This window comes from Macaca fascicularis, chromosome 20, assembly GCF_037993035.2.
Source record: "Macaca fascicularis isolate 582-1 chromosome 20, T2T-MFA8v1.1".
In the NCBI taxonomy this organism is placed as follows: domain Eukaryota; kingdom Metazoa; phylum Chordata; class Mammalia; order Primates; family Cercopithecidae; genus Macaca; species Macaca fascicularis.
In genome coordinates, this window is record NC_088394.1 from 49,701,357 (window position 1) to 49,728,897 (window position 27,541).

At 39.3% G+C, this 27,541-nt stretch overlaps 1 protein-coding gene across 10 annotated transcripts in view; it reads left to right on the top strand.

Moving 5' to 3' along the window:
- FTO (FTO alpha-ketoglutarate dependent dioxygenase) overlaps positions 1-27,541 on the top strand; it is a 462,015-nt gene that overhangs the window by 13,370 nt on the left and 421,104 nt on the right. The window contains exon 2 of one of the 10 annotated variants that reach the window (XM_074026702.1): positions 13,052-13,698. The exons of the other annotated variants lie outside the window; for them this stretch is intronic. The gene's annotated coding sequence lies outside the window, so the exon portion shown is untranslated. The remainder of the gene's footprint in view (positions 1-13,051; positions 13,699-27,541) is intronic. 10 annotated transcript variants of the gene reach the window in all.

The following is a 27,541-nucleotide window of genomic DNA, read 5'->3' on the forward strand; positions in this document are numbered from 1 at the left end:
AATTGTATGGGCTAACTTTTGTTAAGATTTTTGCTTCTCATTATCAAGTTTCCAGGGAGGTAATGCCAGTTTCCAATTTAAGAAGCAATATATGAGAGTGCTTATTGGTACATCCACTGTTAACACCGGGAATTATCAGAAAACAAAAATATTTGCCAATTTGGAGGAGAAGTAGGAACTTGTGGAGGTAATTTGTATTTTCCTAATTATTATATTTGGTTGAATTTCCTCCCACCATTTATATTGGCAAAATATAGTTCTTTTGTGATTTGTTTATTCATACAGGCTTTGTTCATTTCGCTAACGTGTTTGTCTTTTCTTACTGATTTGGAAACATATTTTGTAGATTAGGGATGTTATTTACTAATCATGTGATAGAAAGATTTTTCTAGTTTGTTTATTGCCTGACTATATTTTTGTTATTCAGAAGTTTTCCTTCATTTATAATTAGAAAAACATTTTCCCCCTCAGTATTAGATTAACAGTCATTTACATGTTCTTCTGGTTATTAATATTTTATATTTTTTTCTTATAATTGTTAAAATGTGTCTAGAATTTGTTGGTGTTATGGTATGGAGTAGATGTGGAAATTTTTCTTCCCCAAGGCTGATGAGATATTGCTGCTTGCATTTACTGACTTATCTTTTACGTACTGATTTGAAGGCTTAAATAATCAGATCTGCTTTTTATCCTGTTTGTTTTTACTTTGATACATCATTTTAACTGCCATAGTTTTATAATATCTTTCTATATTTGGCAGCATAAGGCCCCTATAATTAGTCTTTACTTTCAAAAATTCCGTGGCTCATCTCTTGCATGGAGAAGACAACCTAAATTTTTTCCCAGGTAAATTTAAAAATCACTTTGTCAAGGTCCTCCATGTGCCCTGCCAGTCTGTTGCTATTTTAATTGTTATTGCATTAAAAATATACATTAATCTGGAAATAACTGAAATATTTATGGTAAATAATTTTTCTCATTCAGTAATTATCTGTCTCTACATTTTTTTAAGTTTTATGATCTTCAGAAAGTTTTGTAATTTTGTTCAGTTGGGAACTATTTATTACTTTATGTAAAATACATGGGTATTTTATATTTTTGATTACTATTTTTTGGTTACTATTGCAAATGGGATATTTAAAAATTGTGTTTTTTAAATGATACTTAAGAAAGTTTTTTATGTGTGTGCTATTTTTGTATTTGGCCACAATACAGAATGTGTCCTTATCATTCTAATATTTTTGGATGATTTTCTTGGGTTTTCTGGATATATACGAGGTAGATCATCTAATTTCTGCAAATATAATTTGTTTTTTCCTCTTTCAGTAATTATACTCTCCTGTCTTTTTTTTCTTCCATTATTACCTTGTCTAGAACCTCCAGTCGGTAGCAGTTATAGCAGATAGTCATGTCTTCAACAGTTATACTTTGGGATTCTAATATTAAGTAAAGTGGTAGTTGTTGGCAGTTATCTTTGATTCTTACTTTTTTTTTTTTTTTTTTTCCCCCAGGGGCTGAGGTTGAATTTTAATGAATTTTAGGAACGTTTTTTGGATATCTGTTTAGATGGTAGTATCTTTACTTCTCCTGATAAAATGTAATTTATTAGACTTTCTAATTATGGTTCCTTGGGATAAAGCCTACTTGCTTGTATTATATAGGTCCTTTAATATATTGCTGAATTCAACTTTTTAGTATTTCAATTAGGAAAGTAAGATGGGTCAGTACAGCGATTCTTATGGAAACTGCAGAGTGGTACTCCAGGGGCTGAGGGTACATCAGAATCTTTGAATGGGTCCTGTATAACATACATGTTGAACGTAATTCAAGCTACAGTTTGTAAAGCCTAATAAAGCATTTTTGGCTGATGGGGATAAGATCACAGTAGAAGAAGGTAAAGTGAGTAAAAATACTGAGAAACTGCTTTGTGTGCTTTCTTTTTGTCAAATTTGGTATCATATTATGCTAGTGTCATGAAATGACTTGCAGAATTTTCCTCCTCCTTCTCTGCTTAGGAGCCATTTACAAAGCATCAGGATTATTTGCCTGTTGGGAGTTTGAACTTTACTTCTTCTTTTTCTTTTTCTTTCTTTCTTTTTTTTTTTTTTGAGCAGAGTCTTGCTGTGTCACCCACGTTGTAGTCTTGGCTTACTGCAATCTCTGCCTTCCAGGCTCAAGCAGTTCTCCTGCTTCAGCCCCTTGAGTAGGTGGGATTGCAGGCGTGCACCACCATGCCTGGCTATTGTCTATTTAGTTTAATTCTTGAGTAAATTTTTGTCATTATATCTTAGCAGGGCAGAGTTTTACATTTATTGACATGGCATTGAACATAACATTCTCTGGTTTACTAGGGTAGAATTGAGTATAGTTTTATAATTTTAAAAATTTCATATTCACCTTTTCCATCTTCTTTTGAATTATAACTTTGTATATTCATGTCTTCTCTTTAAAAATTGACTGTATTTGCTGGTAGTCTGTTTTTTTTTTTTTTTTTTTTTAAACAAGCTCTTGAATTTGTTTATGCTCTAATTCATTAATTTCTACCTTTGTTTTTATTGCTTTCTTTGTCCTGCATTGCCTGAGCTGCTTTTGGCAACATCTTGAGATGAATGCTTACTTAGTTCATTTTTATTCTTTTTTGTTTAATGTGGAAAGTATTTCAAAATCTTGAAGTAGTTTTCTCTTTTCTGTTTCTGTATCAATTTGTGCATGTTTTCGTAGCACTTATTCAGTATTCTAATGATTTTTTCATTTTCTTTCTCATAGCTTAGTTATACAGACTGTATTTTATTTTATTTTTGTACCCCAATGTCCACAGACTTTTGAACACAATAGGCACTGAACTAATGTTTCCTGAATGAATACCATGAATACCCCCATTCCCCTTTCACTCCACACAAGTAGTAAGTAGCCTGCTATAGTTAGTGGAAGTTTAGTCTTCCAACTACCAGTGCACATCACCGGTAGCTGGAGGGCTAAACTTGGAGTCTCACATACGCCACTTACTAGACATTACCTTGTATGAGTCCTCCAATCTCTGTGATGTTTCATCTGTAAAATGGGGATAATAACTCTCTTCCCAGCTTCATCTGAGATGTCATCAATATAATAAATGTAAAAGCACTTTGAATACTAACAATGTTATGTAGATATAAATATGATTTAAAATAGGTTTTTAGCATTCTTATCTCATCCACCACTTCTCCCCCTCTCCACCATGTAGAAATTATCAAGTTTTTAGGAACAGAAATTTATTTTTAAGTAGACAATATTGTACATATTCATGGAGTACATAGTGTTTTGATACATATCGTGTATAGTGATCAGATCAGATCAGCATAATTAGCATATTCATCATCTCAGACATTTATTATTTCTTTGTGTTAGAAACACAGAAACTTAAAAAGATATATATATGTGTATATATATATATCTGTGTCTTCTGAAGTATCTAGCACAGAACTTTGTTGACAGATATACAGTAAATGTTTGTCGATCGAATGTTTTCTGAGATGTACTTTTCTTTTCCATTTTTTTTTTCTTTGAGACAGGATCCTGGGTCCTGCTCGGTCACCCAGGCTGGAGTGCAGTGGCGCAGTCATAACTTACTGTAGCCTTGACCTCCTGGGCTCAAGCAATCCTCCCACTCCAGGATCCTCAGTAGCTGAGACTACAGGTGTGCGCCACCAAACCTGGCTAATTTTTGTACATTTTATAGAGAACGGGTCTCACTATGTTGCTCAGGCTGGTTTCAAACCCTTGGGCTCAAGCTATCTGCCTGTCTTGGCCTCCCAAAGTCCTAGGATTACAGGTATGAGCCACTGTACCTGGCCTGAGACCTACTTTTCAAACATGAATTACTAAGTGGTCCTCAATTGGACCAAGACCTAGGAGCCTTGCCCCAATCACGTTGCTTCTCCCAGTTTACTTGGGTTGACCTAGACAGCTACATCAACACACAGTCTAGTGAAATGCACATGTGTAACTTGAGGATGTCAACCTTTTGGCACCATCTCATTTTTTCTGCAGAAGATCGACTAGAGACATTATACTCTGTTCCTGAAGTATAGACTAATAAAATAGTGGCGTTGATACAGATTGATAACAAATTATAAAATTGGTAAAACAATTTTCTATTTTTATACAATTTAGGACAGCTATTAATATTGTTAAAATTTTTTTCTCAATTGGATGAAAAATAAATGTATGATTATTCCTTCCCTTTCAATTGCAGTTACATTACATTTTCATTGTTTCTCTTGCACTGAGATTTATTTTTATTTTTAATTTACTTTGTTCGTTGCTATGGAAGGGTGATAATTGTATCAAGTAAGTCTCTTTTACTTACCTGAGAGTTCCCATGTTCTTTGGGGAAATAAATATCATCATATAAGTCGGTCTTAGGTTAACAGGTTGTTTTAAAATTGCTAAACACTGTCTAAATGCAGAGTGGTAGTATTTTCTGGGTAGGTATTACATACTCTCTTTTCGAATATTGGTCACTGAAGGATTTCACAAACCACTGACATTTCAGCATTATGACATTTCAGCATTATGAAGAGCAATGTGCTCTTCTCACCCTCTGCCCCCATATTTTTTTTAAACCATTCATTGCAGTAGGAAAAACTATAATTTTTTGAAAACAGAGATACTTACCCTTTACACAGCTTTTAAAGATTTCTGGGAGACTTCATATCTCAGATAATTGATGGTAAATTCTGCTTGGTTTTTTATAAGCTCAAACTTGGGAGATCTACAGAAAGAGTTTCATCTGAGAAATAAAAACTATTTTATTTATTTATTTATTTTTTATTTATTTGTTTGTTTTTTTTTTGAGACGGAGTCTCGCTCTGTCGCCCAGGCTGGAGTGCAGTGGCCGGATCTCGGCTCACTGCAAGCTCTGCCTCCCGGGTTTACGCCATTCTCCTGCCTCAGCCTCCCGAGTAGCTGGGACTACAGGCGCCTGCCACCTCGCCCGGCTAATAAAAACTATTTTAATGATTGTATGATCCACCAGACCCTGAGGTCTTTTCTTAAGTCCCTCCTCTTTCATGAAGCGTTTGAGGATTATTCCCTTCATCTCTTTCCTTACCGACTTTATTTCCTATGTCAAAAAGTATGATACTAACGGTAAGTTTGTGTATGGTACACTTACTGGTGTATGGTACACTTACTGGTGAATGGTGGTTGACATTAGGTCATATTACATTTTACATTTTATGATTGCTTATATATAGTAGTGTTTTATACAAACACAGTAATTCTCATTTCCCTATGGGGATTATGAGATCCCTCTGGCTGACAACACTGATATAAATTTATTTTTTGTGTCTAGTAAGATGCTACAAATGTAGTTGACTCTCAGCATTTCTTGTCAAATGGAAACATATATAGACTGGAAGTTAAGCTTTGTGTTTTTTTTTTTTTTTTTTTTTAACTTTACTGAACAGTTATTTAACCTTAACTGTCAATCTGCTCTTCATCACCAATAGAAAATATTTTGCTTAGAAAATGTTTTGTGTAGGCCAGGCGTGGTGGCTCATGCCTGTAGTACCAGCACTTTGGGAGGATGAGGTAGGTAGATCACAAGATCATAGTTCGAGACCAGCCTGGCCAACATGGTGAAACCCCATCTCTACCAAAGATACAAAAAATTAACTAGGCGTGGTGGTGTGTGCCTGTAATCCCAGCTACTTGGGAAGCTGAGGCAGGAGAATCGCTTGAACCTGGGAGGCAGAGGTTGTAGTGAGCTGAGGTTGTGCGATTGCATTCCAGCCTGGGTGACAGGGTGAGACTCCATCTCAAAAAAAAAAAAAAAAAAAGTTTTGTGTAAAACCGTATGCCAGAATAGATCTAAGGAAACTGCATTTGTAGCCATAGGAGAAATCGTAGATTTTGGTGGCCCTTTACCTATTTGTTTTTTAAAAGAGTTATGTCTGAACCACCTATGTGTCTCGATTCATTTTGCCATTTCATCTACTGCTCTTCCTCCTGTTTTTATTTAAGACTATAAAGTTACTTTAGTGTAACTGCTGCTGTCACCTTTGCCCTTAGCTAATCAAATAGTTTACCTTGAGGGAAGCATTTATCTCCCACTTTCATTATTATTATTTTTGTAGCTGTAAAGATATATATTTTATGTCTGCAGAAGGCTGTAACACTGAAACGAGGTATTGATCTGCTGTATTTAGCAATTTCTTTCCACCTTGCCATCAATAGCATGTCAGCATCTGTCTGTACCGTGGTTGACCTCACAAATAGCTCTTTATGCTCCCATTGGATTCAAATGATATAGTATGCTGAAAACTAAATCAATGAATGATTATAAAGTTTTTAGTATTATTTCATGACCTGGAGGCAACTGGTACCCCTTGCACTGACAGTTCAGTGTACAATGAATATGGTAAAATGAGTGTGTCTAGCCTTTGTTCTACTGAAAGGAGGAAAACGGGTCACCTGGTTGGGTCAGCTCATACTTCTAATGATCTCAAAACACTCAGGCACTTCAGTTAAGCATCTCACTTTACAGAATCAGGCAGAGAGAAGAGCAAGACTCCCATTTAACTTTATTCCCCATGCCTCATCACAAGTATGTAGCAAATGTTTCTAAAATTATTTGAGCTCTAATCATATAGGCTTTTGCCTTCATTTATAAAAGAAAGACAAAAACCTAAAACTAGATGCTTTGTCACTCTGTCACCAAGGATCTAACGAAAAGACACATGGTAGAAGGAGGGAGAGTGGTAACCTTGGTTTAGGTCTAAGGGGACTCTTGATTGCTGTCAGCACCTGGAACAAATACCAGGATAGGGTTGTTGGGGCCACATTTTCCATTTGTGGGAGTTCCTACTCACCTCCACTGATCTGTGGAACACCGAAATAGCAGGAGCCACTCATTTGCCTGCTTTTGGATGTTGCTGAATTCCGCATCGTCTTGAAAAGTTCTTCCCGAATCATGCTTTCAGATGAAAGATGTTTTAGATATTAAACTTGACATTTGGGACATATAGAAAGATAGAACCGGGTGATGGTGGGTGAACAGGGAAAGTAGAACCCAGCAGTTGTCATCCTGATCTTTTGAGGATATGAATCAAATCTATTTCTTTCTAAGAAATGCCATCCTGATGTACTCCTTTGTCCACCAGAAAGTTTGACAAGGAGTATTGGGGAGTTCACATATTAATTCATTTCCCAGACATTTATTGGATGAATAATGTCTGAATAATAGGGTATCTTGGCTTTATTTCTTTTTTTTTTTTTTTTTTTTTTTTGAGACAGAGTCTCGCTCTGTCACCCAGGCTGGAGTGCAGTGGCCGGATCTCAGCTCACTGCAAGCTCCGCCTCCTGGGTTTACGCCATTCTCCTGCCTCAGCCTCCCGAGTAGCTGGGACTACAGGTGCTCGCCATCTCGCCCGGCTAGTTTTTTGTATTTTTTAGTAGAGACGGGGTTTCACCGTGTTAGCCAGGATGGTCTTGATCTCCTGACCTCGTGATCCGCCCGTCTCGGCCTCCCAAAGTGCTGGGATTACAGGCTTATAGATGATGAGTTACCTCCTTTCCCCAGGGTCACTTAAGGAAGGGTGGGTGATGGTGATCAGAGCTTAAAGGTGTTGGTCTACACCAGTGCTGCCACGAGGTCAGGAGTTTGAGACCAGTCTACAGTGCTGCTACTGGTATAGACCAATACCTTTATATAATGTTTATTTTCAAGTTCATTTGTACCACTAAAGACTGTCTCTGATGAGGGCCACTAGGGCTCTATCTGTGATTAGAAATCCTGTTGTTAAGAATTATTATTGTGTCCTGGGTTAGAGAGAATAGATACGAGGACTAGCTCCTCCTCTTGAATGTTCATGGAAAACTGTCATGGTCGGCTTTAGCAAATCCAGAATGAGTCTACCTGCCTCATTTTGGCCAATTGCCATTATTCCCCCCAGTAAGATATTTGAATAGGGGAAATAATAGGTGGATTTTATGACCATTTCATGTCTGGTCAGTTTCTCCTCCTACATGAAAGGATGAAGTGTGGACTCTTCATGTAAAGTCGAGCCAGAAGCCCCAAGGAAGAAATTTAGCTTGGTCCTCTGAGTCTGGGATTGAGAACAGCAAACTGAGGCACGATACCCTCTGTTTCCTGTAGTATAGGAAATTGCTGATAATTTAATAATTTGAGCATTGAACTTATTCAAGTCCAGTAAAATTTTCTTAGGATCTGCTCAGGGATCTGCCTCTCCTAAATTCTTGGGTTACTTTTGTTATTCATTATGGATCTGTGACTATTAATCAGCTAAGCTGTTTTTGAAGTCATTTGAATTTTTGTTCTGTATTATCCTTTAGGAATGTGAGTACCATTAATACTCTGTGATGTCTAAAGGAGTACTTCCTTTTCATTTGTCCTGTGGTGTCTGAAGGAGAACTTTCTTCTATTTTTCCTGTATTAGTTCACGTTATACCGTGAGGTTTGCAACTCAGGCCTAAATATAGGATTTGGGAAAGATGTTCTTGTCTCTCAATTCAATCTTTGTGTACATATATACCTGAATGTTAGATAAGGAATTCTCCCACTCAGATTATGCTGCTGGAAAGAGAAGTCACTTCATATTCAAATCTTTATCAAGTCTTTTGTATTGTGGAATGCTCTTCACTGTGAACAGCATTATTTGATCATCTATCCAAATAGTATGTGTGTACTTACGGCTTGGAATATTTTTCTGGATCAAAACTATATGTAGTAATCTGGATTTATGTGCCATAATTTCTATTTTTGCCTAAGAGTGGAAGGTTGCTACATGCTCATATATTTCTTAAAATAATTTATGTTTTGCTGTCTGCAGATGTATATTAGAAACTGCTATATTCTTGTTGGTAGAGAATAGGGCAGTTAGTTGACCTTTGTTCATACAAGCTTTGATAGTGGGGTGTCTTGGCTTTGTTCCTTGTAGATGATGGGTTATTTCCTCTCTCCAGGCTCACTTAAGGACGGGCAGGTGGTAGTGATCAGGAGTTAAAGAGTGACTAGTGTTGCCTCTGGTGTAGACCCACACCTTTATATAAAATCATTTTCAAGTTCACACCTCTAAAGGCTGTGTCTGATGAGGGCCACTTAGGGCTCTGTTTCTTAGAAATCCTATTGTTGATGAAAAGGCTATAAGAAGACCCGTCCAACTTAATTCTTGATCCTAGCTGGTCACTTAGTGACAATCATGTGGCCTGTAAATGAGATAAGACATTTCTTTTTACTCAATTAAGATAAAGAAGAAACCTCTTTACAGGTTGTATGTTAATGCATACACATCTTAATGCATTTCCACTACACAGAAAAGCAATAAGAGCCCAAAGTTAGAATTGTGTAAGGAGGTGTTTGTGTCGTATGCTGGACTCTGAATCATTTGTGGACTACAATTTTATAAACAGACTCTAAAATAATATAAAATGTGTCGATGAACTGTATACTTAAATTACATTATTTTCATTAAATAAAATTCTATATATACACAATAATATTCTTAGTTCTCATAATAGTATGGTCATATTATGATGAAATTAGTCCTTCTTCAGATTATTTTCTTTTGTAGACATTTAGGAACTTTCCTAGAAAATCTGTATCCAGTTTTTTTCTGTGCCATTTTAGATTATATACTTTATCAGAAACTCCCTAAAGAAGAATAAATTAATTTTGCATTTTCTTTCATTTTTTAGAATTTGAGAATGTGCATGTGTCTGAGGCTACCTCTGTGTCTAAAAGCAGAGCATGCTTAAAACCATGACTGAGGAGTTATGCTTAACGGTATACTTTGCATGCATTTGTGATTTGAAATAGGAAAAAAGTCAAATTTGAGACAGCTTGAATGGCATGCTGTCAGTTTGGAGCTTCATGAATTGGCAATGGTCTCATTTAGGACCTTCAGATGTGTCTCTGCCTGGACAGAATGAGAACATTTTGCATGTTCAGAAGGAGACAGCCACTCCTTGCTGCTTCACAATAGGCAGTGGTGCATGACAGTGGCCCTTCATTGCTGGCTTCTTGGAGCTTAACCTCTGACCCTCCACTTAGTCACTGCGCAGCAGTTGGAGCAGGTTGGAGATGTTGGTGAATGACGGGCATTGGCCTGCAACGTGCTTGTCATTATTTGACTGTCAAAAGGAGCCTGCCATTGGTTTCCATCAAGGTTTGAAACCTCTGTGCAGCAGTCCATATTACTTAACTTCCAAGGCTGTCAACAGGATGATCAAATGTGCATAAAAAAATCAGAGTGCTGAATATATCTTCAATCAGGAGATAGAAGTTTCCCCTCTTCTTTTCTTTCTTTCTCTCTTTCTCTTTTTATTTTTCTTTTGGCTAAATATATTCAGATGACTTTCACAGGGCCAAGAGGTTGAATCTGTTGCTGTGGTGAGAAAAGTGAACTGTTGTCTCAAGTGGTCTAAGTTTCAAATAGCACAGTTTAAATCTGAGCAGCTCTGCTGGCTAAATTCTCTGACTTGTCTGGCATATTCTGTCAGCTTTCAGCTGTTAGTTTAAGGGACTAGATGCTAGTCCAGTGGTGCCTGGGGTTAGCTCACAGGATGAAACGTTTACTTTGGTCTTTATGTAGTGTTGCAAAGGGGTGCAGAGGTCTGTGTATGTGATTGCGAATGAAAGGGCTGATTTTGGATGTACGATTACTATCTCATTTAAGACTTTTTTCCACATGGTAGAATTCAAACTGGAATTTTAATTGATGTGCTCAAGTCTTAGAAACTTAACAGATCAGTCTTATGCAATTTTTTTTTAGACATAGAAAATATGACAGCAAAAGCCATTTTTTTTCCTGTAAATTTGTAACTCTGTATTGAAAAGCATCTTGAAGTGGAAGAGGATGAACCTAACAGTATTCTGGAAGTATATGGAAAGTGTTGGTTTGCTTCTAGCCTTGTGCAGTGGATGGTTTGGGAGTCACAAGACCTGAGTTTTAGTTTTGCTTCTGCCATTTTCCAGCAATGTCACTGTGTATGTCACTGAACCCCTTAGTCTCAGTTCTTCATAAGGAAAAATAGAGATACTAATATGGTGAGGATGGAAGGAGGTACTGTTTATAAAGTACTTGCTTTTGTTAAGTACTGTAGTCACTTAGTAGGCATTCCCTGATCTCCTTTTTATCCTTTTCTTTGACATTCAGTATTAGCAGGAAAGATATCAAACAGTAGTAAGGGGCCAGATGCAGTGGTTCGTGCCTGTAATTCCAGTGCTTTGGGGGGCTGAAGTGGGAGGATTATTTAAGGCTGGAAGTTCTGCACCAGCCTGGGCAACATAGTGAGACCCTGTGTCTACATGAAATTAAAAAATTAGCCAGGTATGGTGGTGTGCGCCTGTAGTCCTAGCTACTTGGGAGGCTGAGGTGGGAAAATCCCTTGAGCCCAGGAGTTTGAGGTTACAGTGAGCTATGATCACGCCATTGCACTCCAGCCTGGGCAACAGAGCTAGACCCTGTCTCTTAAAAAAAAAAAAAAAAATTCACAAGACAATACTTGAGCTGAATAAACATTCCAGAGCCTGACACAGTCAATCTTTGTGTTCCGACTCTTTTTTTTCTCTCATATTTCTGATTTTTGCTTATGACATCACGTTTTAGTCAAGCACTCAAATCACCAATCTGAGTAGCCTTCCTTCCTTCCTTTTCCTCTCCTTCCCTCCCTTCCATTCATTCATTCACTCAACGAATATTTATTGAGCTCCTACTATGTGCCAGGCCCTGGTCTAAGTTCTAGGATACAGCCATGAACTAGATAGGTATCACTTGGCTTCATGGAGTTTACCTTCTGGAGAGAGAGACAAAAAAAAAATACATAATGATTTTTTGATAGTTCTAAATACTATAAAAAATTAGTGTAAGAAGATAAAGAGTTATTTTGGTTGGTCACAGAAGAGCTCTCACTGTAGAGTTCTTTCCAGCAGAGAACTGTTTGAAGGAGGGAGAGGGTCCTGAGAAGATGGGGACGGAGTCTTCCAGACAAAAGGAGGCCATACTTCCTTTTTTTTTGTGAGGGAGTCTCGCTCTGTCACCCAGGCTGGAGTGCAGTGGTGTGATCTTGGCTTATAGCAACATCTGCCTCCTGGGTTCAAGTGATTCTCCTGCCTCAGCCTCCTGAGTAACTGGGACTACAGATGCCCACCATCATGCCTGGTTAATTATTTTGTATTTTTAGTAGAGACAGGGTTTCACCATGTTGACCAGGCTGGTCTCGAACTCCTGACCCCAAGTGATCCGCCCTCCTCCGTCTCCCAAAGTGCTGGGATTACAGGCATGAGCCACTGCGCCTGGCCAGGAGGCTACACTTCTGTCTCCTGCTCCTCTTCCAGTTGGGCACCAAGTTCTGGCCTTTGTCCTAATGTCTTTCCTTCTTTCATCTCTTCATCTTCAGGCCACTGCTGTGTTCAGCCCCTGTAGATTTCCCAAGGCTCTTGGCCTGTTTCCTTTCTACCCACTTCTTCCTTGCCATCTTAAAAAATGTAAAATGGGCCCGGTGCTGTGGCTTACGCCTGTAATCCCAGCACTTTGGGAGGCCGAGGTGGGCAGATCACGAGGTCAGGAGATGGAGAGCATCCTGGCCAACTTGTTGAAACCCTGTCTGTATTAAAATACAAAAAATTAGCTGGGCTTGGTGGTGCGTGCCTGTATCCCAGCTACTTGGGAGGCTGAGGCAGGCTTGAACCCGGGAGGCTGAGGCAGGCTTGAACCCAGGACGCGGAGACTGCAGTGAACCGAGATCTCACCACTGCACTCCAGCCTGGGTGACAGACTGAGACTCCGTCTCAGGGAAAAAAATAAAAAAAGCAAAATGACCCTGTCACTCCACTGTTCACAATTTCGTGGAGATTTGCCACTGGCTGCATGTTAAAATTCAGACTCCTGGGCTTGCTGTATAGCGTCCTGTTTTTTCAGCCTTATTTTTTGTCAGCTGCTAACCACGCCCCAACCCCAGCTTTCAGCCCCATAATTTATATCTTATACTCCTACTGTTGGAAAGTGGTGTCCCCTGAACATATGCCTTTGTGCTTTTCTCTCTCCAGGCTCTTCTCCTCCCTTCTCATTGGCACCTAGAGAATGATGTATCTTTCAACAGTGTCCACAAATGCCACCTCTTCTGAGACTTCTGTGATTCTGCCATCCTCAATGCTGTGTATACTTCCTTAGCTTTCATCTCACTATCGCTGTTTGTCCATTACTTGCTCAGTCCCTGAGCTCTTTGAAGACAAGAACTGTGCTTTTATTCCTCTCTTGTATTTGCAATATCTGGCTGAGTGTCGGGCATACAACAAGCACTTTATAAACTCTCACCTATGATGACCTAATCTTTAGAAATATTTTGGGATAGATTTACTATGGACTTCAAATGTAAATATAATCAGACTGGACAGTATACATTTTGAAGAGCTCTTCAGTCAAAATATTCCATGATTGATAGAGGGACTTCTTTGTTTAGGCCTAATTTAAATAAACATCATATTGAAAGGAGAGTGATGCATGAAAACATTAGCAACTAATAGAAATATTATTTATACTGACTTCCCCAAAACACCAGGATATAGTGTCAGTGAGCAAGTTAGCTCCAGTTAAACTTTTATGTTGCGGTTTTTTTTTGTTTTTTGTTTTTTTTAAATAATCCAACGTGGTATATCTTTTTTCAAAGAAGTGTTAAATTTCATATTTCAATTCAGTAAGTAAATTTCATATTTTTTCTATCTGTCCATTTATCTCTACATTTCCCAATTATACTGTATATCATTGTCATGATTTTTTTGTAGTTTTCATTATTTTAGAAGGTTTTTTTTGGAGACAAGGTCTCACTGTCACTCTCCTTGCCCAGGCTGAAGTGTAGTGGCACGATCACGGTTCACTGCAGCCTCGACTTCCTAGGCTCAGGGGATCCTCCCACTGCAGCCTCGTGAGTAGCTAGGACTACAGGTATGCACCACCATGCCCGGCTAATTTTTTGTATTTTTAGTAGAGACTTGGTTTCGCCATTATTGCCCAGGTTGGTCTCGAACTCCTGGACTCAAGCAATCTGCCTGCTTTGGCCTCCCAAAGTGCTTGGATTACAGGTATGAGCCACCGAGCCCAGCCTATTAGAAGCAATTTAATGCCAAACCAAAGTAGATTCATCATGTGAATATAATAATTTATTTAAAGTTTCCTCTATTGTTGACCAATTAGCTTGTTTCATTTATTTTATCAGCATAAATAATGCTGTGTTGAGTCAGTGGGTTTAAACATTTGTATGTACATTTTTAAATGAATAAATTCCTAGAAACAGAACAACGGAGTTAAAGATAGGGATTTTTTTAAGGCTCTCGATGAATATTGCCAAGTTACCTTATGGAAAAGTTGTCCAAATGTTAGATATAGGTTGTAAAAAGGATCCTGCATTAGAATGTGTTTCTTAGATTACTTGTATATGAATTTGGGATCTAACTGGGAATTTGATATTTGAGAGAATATAGGAGAGTTCAGTAATGGGCATAAAGAGAAGAAAGAGATAGAAGGAAAGGAAGAACAAAACCTCGTTTTGAACTTCTCAAATGGTGTGTAGGCTGTGTTTTAGTGATTTTCAGACTGTCCTGGCCACCTATAGGGATCTGCTTCTCCAGGTGGGGGCCTGAGAACAGCTTAGCTTCTGTTGATATATTTGTTTATACTTTTGGATAAAAGTTCTTTCATATTAATACTTCCAAATTTGAAAAGTTTGAAAGCCACTTGGTAGGTCTCTATGTTTACTACTACCATTTTCAGGCACATGATTCAAACGGGAATTATCTTGTTCATGCCTCTGCTGTTTGAGATGTCAGCCTCCTAGTTCATTGTTACCTTCTTTTTTTAAAATTTAATTTAATTTAATTTTTTTGACATGGAGTCTCACTCTGTAGCCCAGGCTGGAGTGCAGTGGCATGATATCGGCTCACTGCAAACTCCACCTGCCGGGTTCAAGTGATTCTCATGCCTCAGCCTGCCGGGTAGCTGGGACTACAGGCCTGCGCCACCACGCCCAGCTAATTTTTATACTTTTAGTAGACACAGGGTTTCACCATGTTGGCCAGGCTGGTCTCAAACTCCTGACCTCAGATGAACCGCCCACCTCAGCCTCCCAAAGTGCTGGGATTACAGGCGTGAGCCACCACACTCCAGCTCTCATTGTGGCCTTATTTTTATTTTTTGGTTTGAGATGGAGTCTCACTCTGTCGCCCAAGCTGGAGTGCAGTGGTGTGATCCCGGCTCACTGCAACTTCCACCTCCTGGGTTCACGCCATTCTCCTGCCTCAGCCTCCTGAGTAGCTGGGACTACAGGTGCCTGCCACCACGCCTGGCTAATTTCTTTTTGTATTTTTAGTAGAGATGGGGTTTCACCTTGTTAGCCAGGATGGTCTTGATCTCCTGACCTCCTGATCCGCCTGCCTCGGCCTCCCAAAGTGCTGGGATTACAGGTGTGAGCCACCGTGCCCGGCCCATTGTGGCCTTCTTAAACGAACCATGTTGCTAACCCAAATGAGAGAGGAGTAACCTCCTGAATTAGGTGTTGTTACTGCACTTTACAAATATCCTGTTACCTCCTTCACCTCTGTATGGTTAAGGAAATGTGGTATCAAGTCACTTTCCAGTTCCTACTCCAGTATGGGAACTGTGAAGTATCTTTTAGGCAAAGTAGAGGTTAAGGTACCTTAAGGGCAGGAACTTCTTATCTTGCTTTTATTAGCAGTCGTGTCAACATGCACTAAAATGTGATGACCCACTTTCCCTTCTGATAAAAGGAGAATGACCTGCCTGGCATGGATGGAGAGAGGTGCCTGAGGCAGATTACATTGTCACCTCTCATAACAACAGTAGGCATAAGGCAGGGGGCTGTGGAAAGGCCAGCAGATTTCTATTTACCCATGGAAATGCTTGACATTTTTGGCTCCTGATGAAATGTGCTAAGAAGAGGGGAGGAAGGAGCATTGTAGCCGGAGAAGGAATGAATGAATAAGGAAAAAAAGGAATCTGGCGTCGGGGAAGGAATGAATGAGTAATCAATAAAAGGAATCTGGGGTCATATGAAACGTTTGAAGCCACGAAGAGCCTTAAATCCCAGCCCTGTAGCCGTCTATTGGCAGAGCCCTAAGACCTCAAACCATAGAGGGAGCCCCCTTTTCTGTCTTTTTAAATTTAACGTATATTTGTTTAGAGCCAAGATCTCTGACATGGCTTGACTGACTTTTCGAAAGATGAACTGAGGCCGGGCACAGGAGCTCACACCTGTTATCCCAGCACTTTGGGAGGCCGAGGTGGGAGGATCACCTGAGGTCAGGAGTTAAATGTATTTGCTTACTTGGCTTTGAGACCACAGTCTGATAACTCTGGGAAAAAGTAGTTATTTTGAGATGGTTGAAATAATTTAAGGCTTTTTTAAGACAGTAATTGTGTGGTTTAACCTATCATCTTGAAATATGAATTATACAGAGATAACATTCAAAAAGGTTATATGTGACATTTCTAGGTGTCTCAGAAAAAGATCTGAGTTTGTCTCATGTCTACCATGGCAACACTCTTGAGTTATTATAAAGAACATCATATAAGGATTTCCTCTAGAATTTTTAAATCTTAAAATGTAACTTACTTTAGCCTGAATAAAAAGAGATTTAAATTAATGGGAAACTGACTGGAAGGAAGATATAAAACAAACAACAATAACACAGCAAAAACTTCACTGAAGTACACAGTTCTACAAATTGTGCACATAAGCACACAAATTTTACAAATTGAGGGTATTTGTAGAAATTCAACTCTCTCATTTCAATCAACTCATGACAGAACATATTTACAAAGTAAGTAGAATGGAAAAATACCAAAAAAGCATTTCTTGGGTTAATGGTATTACCCAGGTCAAATCCATTAAGGAAGTTCTCTGGCAGACCTTTTCTTTTTTCTTAAGACATAAAGTTTTGCACTTGTTAATCTAATTTGGGAGTGATCAAGAAGCTAGGTGATACAACTTCAGATTCTGGATTTCTGGTCTGTTATTTGGTTTTCTTATGAATAAGAGATTCAATCTTTTCTTTAAAGGAAGTAATTTAGATTCCTAGCACTGTCAATTCTGTTCTGAATGTTATAAACTCTGTACAACAATTTGAGAGGAACAGACATGCTCTGATGATGTGGAGAATCTTTAATGTTTCCAAAACGTCAGTTCTCTTCACCTAGAATAGAAAGGTATAGCGTTCACCTAATTGCAAGTCCCAAATGTCTGCACCTGAGGTTGGGTGGCCAGTATCACATGAAAGAGTTTTGTGCCTTTTTGCTCAGTATATGAGTTTGAAAAATGTTGGCTGCAAGTAACAGAATTTCCATTTAACAGTGGATTAAACAGTAATGACATGATTTTTCCCACATTATAAGCTGTCTGGAAGGAGGAAGTTCTCAACGAGCAGTGGCTTAATGATGCAATCAAATGCAGGCATTTTCTAGTTTTATGCTCTGCCATTCTTTAGCACATAGGCGTTTGGGTCTTTTGACTTGTAACCTAGTGATCGCTGGGTTGTAACAGTGCCAAGTATCATGTCCTCATGTAACTGTGTTCAGGGCAGGAAGAAGAGGATGGGAAGATAAAAGAGAGTTTTTATATCTGGAGGGAAATCCTTCCTGGAAGCCCCCTAGCACACTCCTTATTATGTCCTGTTGGCCAGATCTGGATTTGTTGGTCATTCCTAGTTGCAAGGGAGACTGGGAAAAGAAGTATCTGGCAAAAGGGAATGAGATTCCTATGCTTGGCTTAAGAGAGCTTATGATCTGTTCCTTGGAACTGGGCTCCCCGCTGCCCCTGTTAGCAGGGAAGCAGAATGAATAGCTGTTGAATAGGCAGCCAATGGCTTCTGCCATACTCAATTAACATATGACTGGAAATGAGATTTTTATCTTTTGTTCCACACCGGCCAAGGGATATGGCCTCTGTTACCGTGTAATATAACCCTTTGAGACAAAAACATTTAAGACCAGGACTGGAACTTTGAATTATCCATCCAATACATTTAATTAACACAGACAATGTTCTAGGTTGTTGCTGGACACAGGAGATACTGCAGTGAATAAGATGGACAGTCTCTGAACTCATAGTGTTGATAGTCTAGTAGGATGGAGCGATTAGGAAAGAGTTTCAATAGATATGGGGAAGGCACAGTTTGCTATGCAGTGAATGCACATCAGCTAACATGGACTCAGGGAGTCAGGGAGGGCCGCTTGGAGGAGGCTACATCCTCGCTAACTCCAGAGACACAGGATTCAGCTTATCTCGGAAAATGATGAGTTGATCACCCTCCTTTTGTTAGGTATTCTTGGAAATCCAAGCAAAAAACAAATCTGCTCTTCATGTGGAAACTGTGGCAACTTGAGAATTGTATTCTCAATTTCTCTTCATGGAGTGGGTAATTTCTCTTCATGGAGTGGGTAATTCCAAGAGCAGCTCAGGAAACAGCATAGCAGAGTGTAAATAGCATCATCTTTAAGCCTAGTCAGATGAGGTTTCTGCCTCAATCTATCTGTGTAAGGAACAGGGTTTCTCTGAAAGTATTTTCGAAATACTCTACCATCAATTCGTATTTCTACTTTCACCCAAGTCAATGTCGAATCCTCTTTGGAAATCTTGGGGTCATCCTTCCTTTCTGTCACCTTCTATCTTCAGTCACCAAGTCTTTCTGTTAGCGGCTGTAAAATCTGGCCCTTCCTTCTCTTTCTTACTGCCTCTGCTTTAGTTTCTTACTCTATAAAATGGAGATAATACATCACTGTGTAGATGCCATAATAGAAATAGCAAGCACTTACAGCGCTAATCATTTTTTAATACGTGTTAACCCTGTGAATAGGTCTTATTGTTATGTCCATTTTATGGATGGAGATGTTAAGTAATGTGTTCAAACTGCTCCAGCTAGCAGCTGGTAGAGTTAGGGGTTTGAACATAGGCTGAACATCTGGCTCCTGAATCTGTGCTTGTATTGTACTGAGAACCCTGTATTGTACTGAGGTACGTCATCTGTGTTCTCTGTACTCTCCTATTTTGGGCTAAACCAGGTCAAACTCCTACCTTAGTGTCTTTGAAATGCTCCACTATCAATCTGTAGTTTCTGCCCTCACCCAAGTCAATATTGAGTTCTCTCTGGAAATCTCGGGGTCATCCTTCCTTTCTGTTACCTATCTTCTGTCACTCACCAAGTCTTTCTTTTTTTTTTTTTTTTTGAGACAGAGTCTCGCTGTGTCTCCCAGGCTGGAGTGCAGTGGCGTGATCTCGGCTCACTGCAAGCTCCGCCTCCCGGGTTCACGCCATTCTCTCGCCTCAGCCTCCCAAGTAGCTGAGACTACAGGCGCCCGCCACCACGCCCGGCTAGTTTTTTGTATTTTTTTTTTAGTAGAAACGGGGTTTCACCATGTTAGCCAGGATAGTCTCGATCTCCTGACCTCATGATCCACCCGCCTCGGCCTCCCAAAGTGCTGGGATTACAGGCTTGAGCCACCGCGCCCGGCCTCACCAAGTCTTTCAATCTGTCAGCAGCTCTGAAATCTGACCCCTCCTTCTCATTTCCACTGCCTCTGCTGAAGTAGAGGGTGTCTCAAAATTCCTCCTTCCAGCACAGTTGCAGTAGTCTCAGAACTAATGCTCTTGCCTCTATTTTTCCCTTCTCCCCAACATCCTCTCTTTTTGACAATTTATGTTTCACATTGCTGACAAGTGGTTTTTCTTATTATTTAACTCTGGTTTGACTTTGAGTCCATGTAGGTCTTAAATGAATCCCTATTGGCTGTAGGATAAAAGTCCAAGTGCCACAGGTTTCCAGAGCACTATCTGATGTAACCAGCCTCTCCTCCGAGTTCTGACACTCTCCATCTGCCCGCTACCAGCTCCATCTATTTGCTGTGTATTTTGTCAGGGATGCTGTCTTCCACACTCATTCCCCTCCTCCCTCAGATTTATGTGAGGGAACTTCTTTTTAAGATTTAGCTCTAAAGTTTCTGCCTCTGCAAATCCTTCCCTTCCATTGTGCCCATTTATCACTTCAGTTTCTGGTCACTTTGTACTTGGCCATTGTGTTGGTATACTTGGTGTCTCTTTGATGGTGAGTCCTTGGAAGGCAGGAACCCTGTGTGCCCGTTTCTGTAGAGCACAGTGCAGTTTCTGCTAACCGAGGGCCTATCATAATACTTATGGAAGGGTTGATTGATGTCCTGATAATATGTTTTATTTATTTATTTATTTTATTTTATTTTATTTTTTATTTTTTTTTTTTTTGAGACGGAGTCTCGCTCTGTCGCCCAGGCTGGAGTGCAGTGGCCAGATCTCAGTTCACTGCAAGCTCCGCCTCCCGGGTTTACGCCATTCTCCTGCCTCAGCCTCCCGAGTAGCTGGGACTATAGGCGCCCGCCAGATCGCCCGGCTAGTTTTTTTTTTATATTTTTTAGTAGAGACGGGGTTTCACCGTGTGGGTCAGGATGGTCTCGATCTCCTGACCTCGTGATCCGCCCATCTCGGCCTCCCAAAGTGCTGGGATTACAGGCTTGAGCCACCGCTCCCGGCCAGATAATATGTTTTTAATTTTGCATGGTGGACACATGTTATCTATTTGTCAGTGGGAAGGAGATTCATGAATAAATATGTATATCTCTCTATATACATACACACATATATATACACACATATACAGTCATGCATTGCTTAATGACAAGGATACATTCTGAGAAATGCATTTTTAGGCAATTTCATCATGTGAACATCATAGAGTGCATTTACACAAACCTAGATATGGTATAGCCTATTCTCTACTGTATCAGTACAGTTGCTACACAAGTTACTGTACTGAATACTGTAGGCAGTTGTAGCCCAGTGGTAAGTATTTGTGTATCTAAACATAGAAAAGGTACAGTCAAAATACATTATTGTAATCTTACGGAAGTACTGTTGTATATGTGGTCCATTGTTGACCGAAATGCCATTCTGCAGTGCAAGACTGTGCATATGTGGATGTAAGAAGGATGCTCCTTGTCACCCAGCAGTAATATGAGCCATCACTTGTTTTGCCTATATAGTGCCCTTTTGGGAAGCATTTTTATTGGCTCCCTTAGATTAACTTTATGAAGAGAGAGTATGTACCCTTCAGTCTATTCCTCCCCTAGTCTACCCAATTAAAGGTGACTAGTCTTTTTTAGTGTTATTGAGATGTAACTTACATCATATAAATGGAATCATACCATGTGTGGTCTTTGTGAATGGCTTCTTCTTCCACTTAGCATGATGTTTTCAAGGTTCATCTATGTTGTAGAATGTATAAGTACTTTAAGTTTCCTTCCTTTCTTTTTTTTTCTTTTTTGAGACAAGGTTTCACTCGGTCACCCAGGTTAGAATGCAGTTGCGTGATTGTAGCTTTTTTTTGTTTTGTTTTTTTGAGGCGGAGTTTTGCTCTTATTGCCCAGGCTGGAGTGCAGTGGCATGATCTCGGCTCACTGCAGTCTCTGCCTCCTGGGTTCTAGCGATTCTCCTGCCTCAGCCTCCCGAGTAGCTGGGATTACAGGCATGCGCCACCACGCCTGGCTAATTTTGTATTTTTAGTAGAGACAGGGTTTCTCCATGTTGATCAGGCTGGTCTCAAACTCCCCACCTCAGGTGATCCACCTGCCTCAGCTTCTCAAAGTGTTGGGATTACAGGCATGAATTTCTTTTAACTTTTTGTAGAGATGAGGTATGGCTGTGTTGCCTAGGCTGTTCTTGAACTCCTGGCATCAGACCATCCTCCCTCCTTAGCCTCCCAAAGTGCAGGGATTACAGGTAGTACTCTATTATGGCTGAATAATATTCCATTGTATGGATACATCCCACATTATCTCATTCATTAGTTGATGGACATTGGGTTGTTTCCACTTTTTGGCTATTATGAAAAATGCTGCTATGAACAGTTGTAAGGAGGTTTTTGTGTGGCCGTATGTTTTCATTTCTCTTGATCATATACCTGGGAGTGGAATTGCTGGGTCACATGGTAAGTCTATGTTTGTCAGTTTTTGAGGAACTGCCAAACAGTTTTCCAGAGTGACACTCCCACTAGAAATGTATTACAGTTCCATTTTCTCTACACCTTTGCCAACACTTGTTATTGTCTATATAACACTGTATCACATTCCCATTAGCAGTGTATTAGTGTCCCAGTTTCTCTACATCTTTGCCAACACTTGTTATTGCATATCTTTTAAAACATTTTTCTTGAGATAGGGTGTCACTCTGTCACCCAGGCTGGAATGCAGTGGCAAGATCATGATTCACTGGAGCCTCGACCTCCTGGGCTCAAGCAGTCCTACCTCAGCCTCCTGAGTAGCTGTAACCATAGATGTGCTTTCTAAAATTTTTTTGTAGAGACAGGGTCTCCCCTATGTTGCCCAAACTGGTCTCAAACTCCTAGGCTCAAGTGATCCTCCAGTCTTGGCCTCCCAAACTGCTGGGATTACAAGCGTGAGGACTGCATCCGGCCCTTGTCTGTCTTTTTAATCTCTCTCATTTAATTCTCATAATTCTGTTAGCCAAAGAAAAATATTCCTACTGTTATTTTTTAGATGAAATCCCCAAGACAACAGATTAAATGAGATGCCTCATATATGTGTGAATGGAAAGAAAGAAGTGGTGTGGATAATTCAAAACCACAGTTTATCCAAAAGTAATTTAGAAGTTTTTGAGTGTGTTTGATGTTGGAGATCATGTTTCCCACTCCCACATTAAAAGACAATTAGTATGATTGTATCTTTTTTGTCTGTTTTTTTTTTAATCATTGAGGTATAATCTCTTAATATAAAATGAACCATTTTTAAAGTGTTTGAAATGATTATTCTGAGGATGCCTATTTTTTAGTGATTGCAATAGTGATACTGTCTTCAAAAATATTTGCATGTACTTAAAAACACTTAAAAAAAAAAGAAGCAGTAATATGAAGTTTGATCTCCCAAGGAGCCATCATAGATCTATAGAGAGATCTATATAGGGAACAAGAGTAGAAATACCACGAGGCAAACCAAAAGTCACTTGTTTTAAAGTGATTAAGATAACCATGTTGACTTTTCTCCATACTTTATGTATAGCCTTTTCAAAATTAGAAGGCTATGTCTTCCTTGTTATTCTGACATGAATATTTAGCAGTGCCATCTGTAACCCTAGGATCATATGGTAAATGTTAACAAGAAGCACCAGAACTTGTGTTTTCCCTGTCCTATTGTTTTTCTACAAGAATGCTGACAGCTAGAGTGGCTTTGTGACATTGTGCCTACAAAGCAGAATATTACATGTGTAGTTACCTGGGTAGGTGTAGAGTGTATATATTTTTTTTTTTTTAAAGAGCAGGACATAGTGACTGGATGTCATCAGTTACATCTGTTTTATCATGCTAAAAATTTTACATATATTTTGAAAACAGTTGCAAATTAGAATTTTCTAACTTGTATCTTTGTGTTATGTTCCTGCTAAGTGAAGAGAATATTTTCTGAAAATACGAAACTTCTAATGTGCATACAGGATTGAAGACGTGCTTATAGAATATTTTCTGGTTTTTCTTGCCTTTCTGCTCAGTGTGTCATTATCTTATTTTTTGAGGGAAAACATGCACATTTTACAGTAGGTTCTCCCCATCTGTTTCAATTCTTCATCTTGTAATGCTTCCTTTCAAATAGCTACATGATTACCTTCCACTTTAGGGGCACTGAAAATGTTATCTCTGGCTCAGTTGACAGTTTTTAATTGATGATCTGGTGGGAACCAGGTCTGTGGCTTTTTCAGAGCATTTCAATGTCCCAGTACCGCACAAGAAGCTTTTCTCTCTCCCCTGCGCACCCCAGATGAACACAACTTTACTGTGTATTCTAATAATAAAATACGTAAACCATAAATTAAGACAAGGCTGAAAGGTTTAAAGAAGAAAGTCAAAGTCAACCTTAATTTTACTTTCCAAACAACATAATCACTGTGGACATTTTGGCCTGTAACAGGGGTGGGCAAACGATTGCCTGTGGGCCACATCTGGCCTGCCACCTGTTTTTTTATGGACCTTGAGCTGAGAATGGAATTTACATTTTTGAATAGGAAAAACATTATAGTAACAGTAACATTTTGTGACATGAGAAAATTGATATGAAATTCAAAATTGTTTCCACAAATAAAGTTTTATTGAAACATAGCCATGCTCATTCATTTACATGTTATGTAGACTGCTTTTATGCTAAAATGGCAGGTTTAGTAGTTAGTTGTAGGCCTTCAAAGCCTGAAGTGTTTATTATTACTATCTGGACCTTTACAGGAAAAAAATTTGCTGACCCTTGGTCTATACCCTTCAAGACTTTTTCTGTGCATTTGTGTGTGTGTGTACATTTTGAAACAATGAGGTTATTCTATGCGCTTTTGTAATTTACCCTTTTTACTGAATATTGTTTACAAGTAACTTCTATTGCATTGTTTGTTTGTTTATTCCATTGGATTATAATCTATGAACCACTCTGTTGCTCTTTTATTTGTATTGTACGAACCCATTAGATGTTACCTGGGAACAGTAATAATAATAGTAGTAGTAGTACTTATTATATGAATTAAAATCGATTTTAATTGTTTAATGAAATAAAGCTTTATTTTTTTCACATAATCTGAATCATGAGCTAGGTAGTGGTCAAGCTGCCCAAGAAGGTCATTGAGGAACCAGGATCTTTCCAGTGTCCTGTTCTGCCATTCTCAGCATGCAATTTTATAGAAAGTTGGTGACTAAACTCTGTTATCGTTGTGTATCAAGTTACCACAAGTCTTAGCAATCTGAAAAGACAAATATTAATTACCTTACAATTTCCATGGGTCATGAATCCAGATATAGCTTAGCTAGTTGTCTCTGGCTCAGGGTCTCACAAAGCTGTTGGCTGGGAATTCAGTTATTTCAAGACTTGACTAGGGTGGAGGGGATCTGATTCCAAGCTCACTCGTGTGCTTTTGGGAAGTGACAGACCCATACTGGCTGTTGGCTGGGGACATCAATTCCTTGCCACGTTGGTCTCTCCTTAGGGCAGCTCACTACATGTTTGTTAGTTTCTGCCAGAGTATCTGGGGAGAGTGGGGGTAGGTTACAGACTTTTTGTAACCTACCCTGGGAAGTAATATTCCATCAATTCTGCGGTATTCTGTTTGTTGGAAGTGGATTTCCAGGTCCAGCCTATACTCACAGGAGGGTGGGAGTATCAGGAGGCGGGGATTATTGAGGGCCTTCTTGGAGGCTGCTTACTATGTGGCTTCATTTAAACGTGGTGGGTGGACCTTCAGGCACTGGCCTGGCAAGAAGGGTCAAAACCAGCCCTTCCAGTTTTTCAATTAGAACTATGCCCTATGGCCACCCCTAGCTGCAAGACAGTCTGGGAAAGCAAGTTTTTTGAGTGGCACATTGTTGCTCAGGTCAGAATCAGGATTTTGTTGATAAGAAAAATTTCGATAATAGACACTGGGTGGACAACAGAAGGCATCTACAATCCCTGCCTTCTAAGGTGGTTATAAAAGTTCAGTGAGGCAATCCAGCACTGATCTGGCTTAAAATATTCACTCAAACACGAGCTATGATTATTGCTCTTACTTAAAAATCACATAATATAGGTTTGAAAATTAGCTTGTTGACAAAACAAGATCCCTATGTGTTGATACTAAAAGAGGCAGCATAAAAGGAAGAAAAAATACGTTGACTGGGTACATGGTATGTACCAGGCATTTTATTTATATGCAGTATCTGAGTTAATCTTCATCATAAACCTAAGTAGGTATTGTTTACCACACTTTATAGATAAGGAAAACAAGGCCCAATAATATTAACTAGGTTGTTGAAAGAGCACTTTCCACTAGTGTGCCTTGAGTGGATTATAGTTCGTGGAGATATTGCTTCCCTTAGTTCTTGGAATGGGCAGATGGGGACAGGGGTAACTGAAGCCCCTGGTCTCTTCATCTCTAACTCTGGGCAGCCTCTTCTGATTACTCCAGTGTGCCTTGAAAATATAGTTTTCTGCACACTCCATGATGTGGAAAAGGTTAGAGTGTATAACTCTATCCATGAGTAAGTGACAGAACTTGAATTTGAATCCAGGTGTGTGTAATTTCAGTTGCCTGTCTCCTTTCCACTGTCAGGCTCTCACCAATCTATAGAAACCTTGAATTTCCATTAGCCTAAAATAGGAGTTGAAATACCCCTTCATTTACTACAAAAATATTATATTTCTTCATTTTCTTGGATTATAAAGTGATTTAAGTTAACACATGATTTGCAGCTTCACTGTGGTCTGAATGGAAACTTACTTGGCCACTAGGTGGCGCGTTTTGGTTCTTTCTCCCAGTTGATAGGTGTGGCTTTGTCCTGTGCCACCCTCTTAGAAGGAACCTGAATTGGATATAAGGAAGACTAGACAACAAGGAGATCTGAAATGAATGGGACATACACTCTGATGATTCCAGTTGCCTTTTCATCCTTTACTTTCCACTCCTGCTCCTCCTGTGCTCATAGGCCGATATTTAGGTAACAGATCTAGTCCCTGGAGCCTCAGATGAGTCTTTGATATCTCTTTCTCACTTATAAAAATGGGAAAGTGGGGGGAAAGAACTTTTGTCCTCATCTAGTATGTTAGGTAATAAAATAATTGTAACATGTTTGCAGATAATTTTAGGCACAATTTTTTAATACAGCTTATTATCATGGGAATACTTGTGTTACTAGGCAGATAATGATTGCACTATTAATATTAATTTCCCTATTCTTTAATTTAATAATACAAGCTTTAACTTACATGTATTATCTCCTATAATCCTCCTAGGAACCCTGCCTAGTTACCATTTTTTTTCCCCTGATTTTAGAGATGAGGCAGTTGAAGCTTAGAGAGATAGGTTAATTTGCTCCAAGTTTAATAGAGTTTGGTTGCTTTCAGATTTTTTTCCTGTCTGTTTGGAAGTTGTTAATTCATTATAGTTGTGGGGAGAGTTTTGACGTAAGTCAATATATTTACAATTCCTGTGAAATAATTCATAGAAAGTACTTCTGGAACCATAGTTTGGTTGCAAGCACAGACGTCATTTTCTCCGGTTGTCTTGTAGAAGTGAGCAGTAGCTGGAAGTGGGCTCCCTTCAGGAAGGCTACAGGCTCTTTGCAGAATTACAAATTGTATACACTCAGGGATCACTTCCTTTCTCTTGCCTACAGATGCAGCACCCGTTATCATAGAAACTGCAGGGCATTTGACAGCTCAGGTTCAGACTTGGAGCTCATAGAATGGAACATTCTTCTTCTTCAATTAGAGACACAGTAAAAAGATGGGAAGGCACCTAGGCCTAGGGTTTTCTTTGAGACTGCTGACTGATGTATTCTCTTTTACCCAAATTTAGATTCTGCATTAATTTCCAGATTTCTCCAATTGCCTTGAAAAAATAAATCAGCTCATGCTAGGTTTTCTTTAGTCACGAATAATTTAACTGTGCTTAGTATCTCTAGTTGACTCCCCAGTTGTGGTGGTGA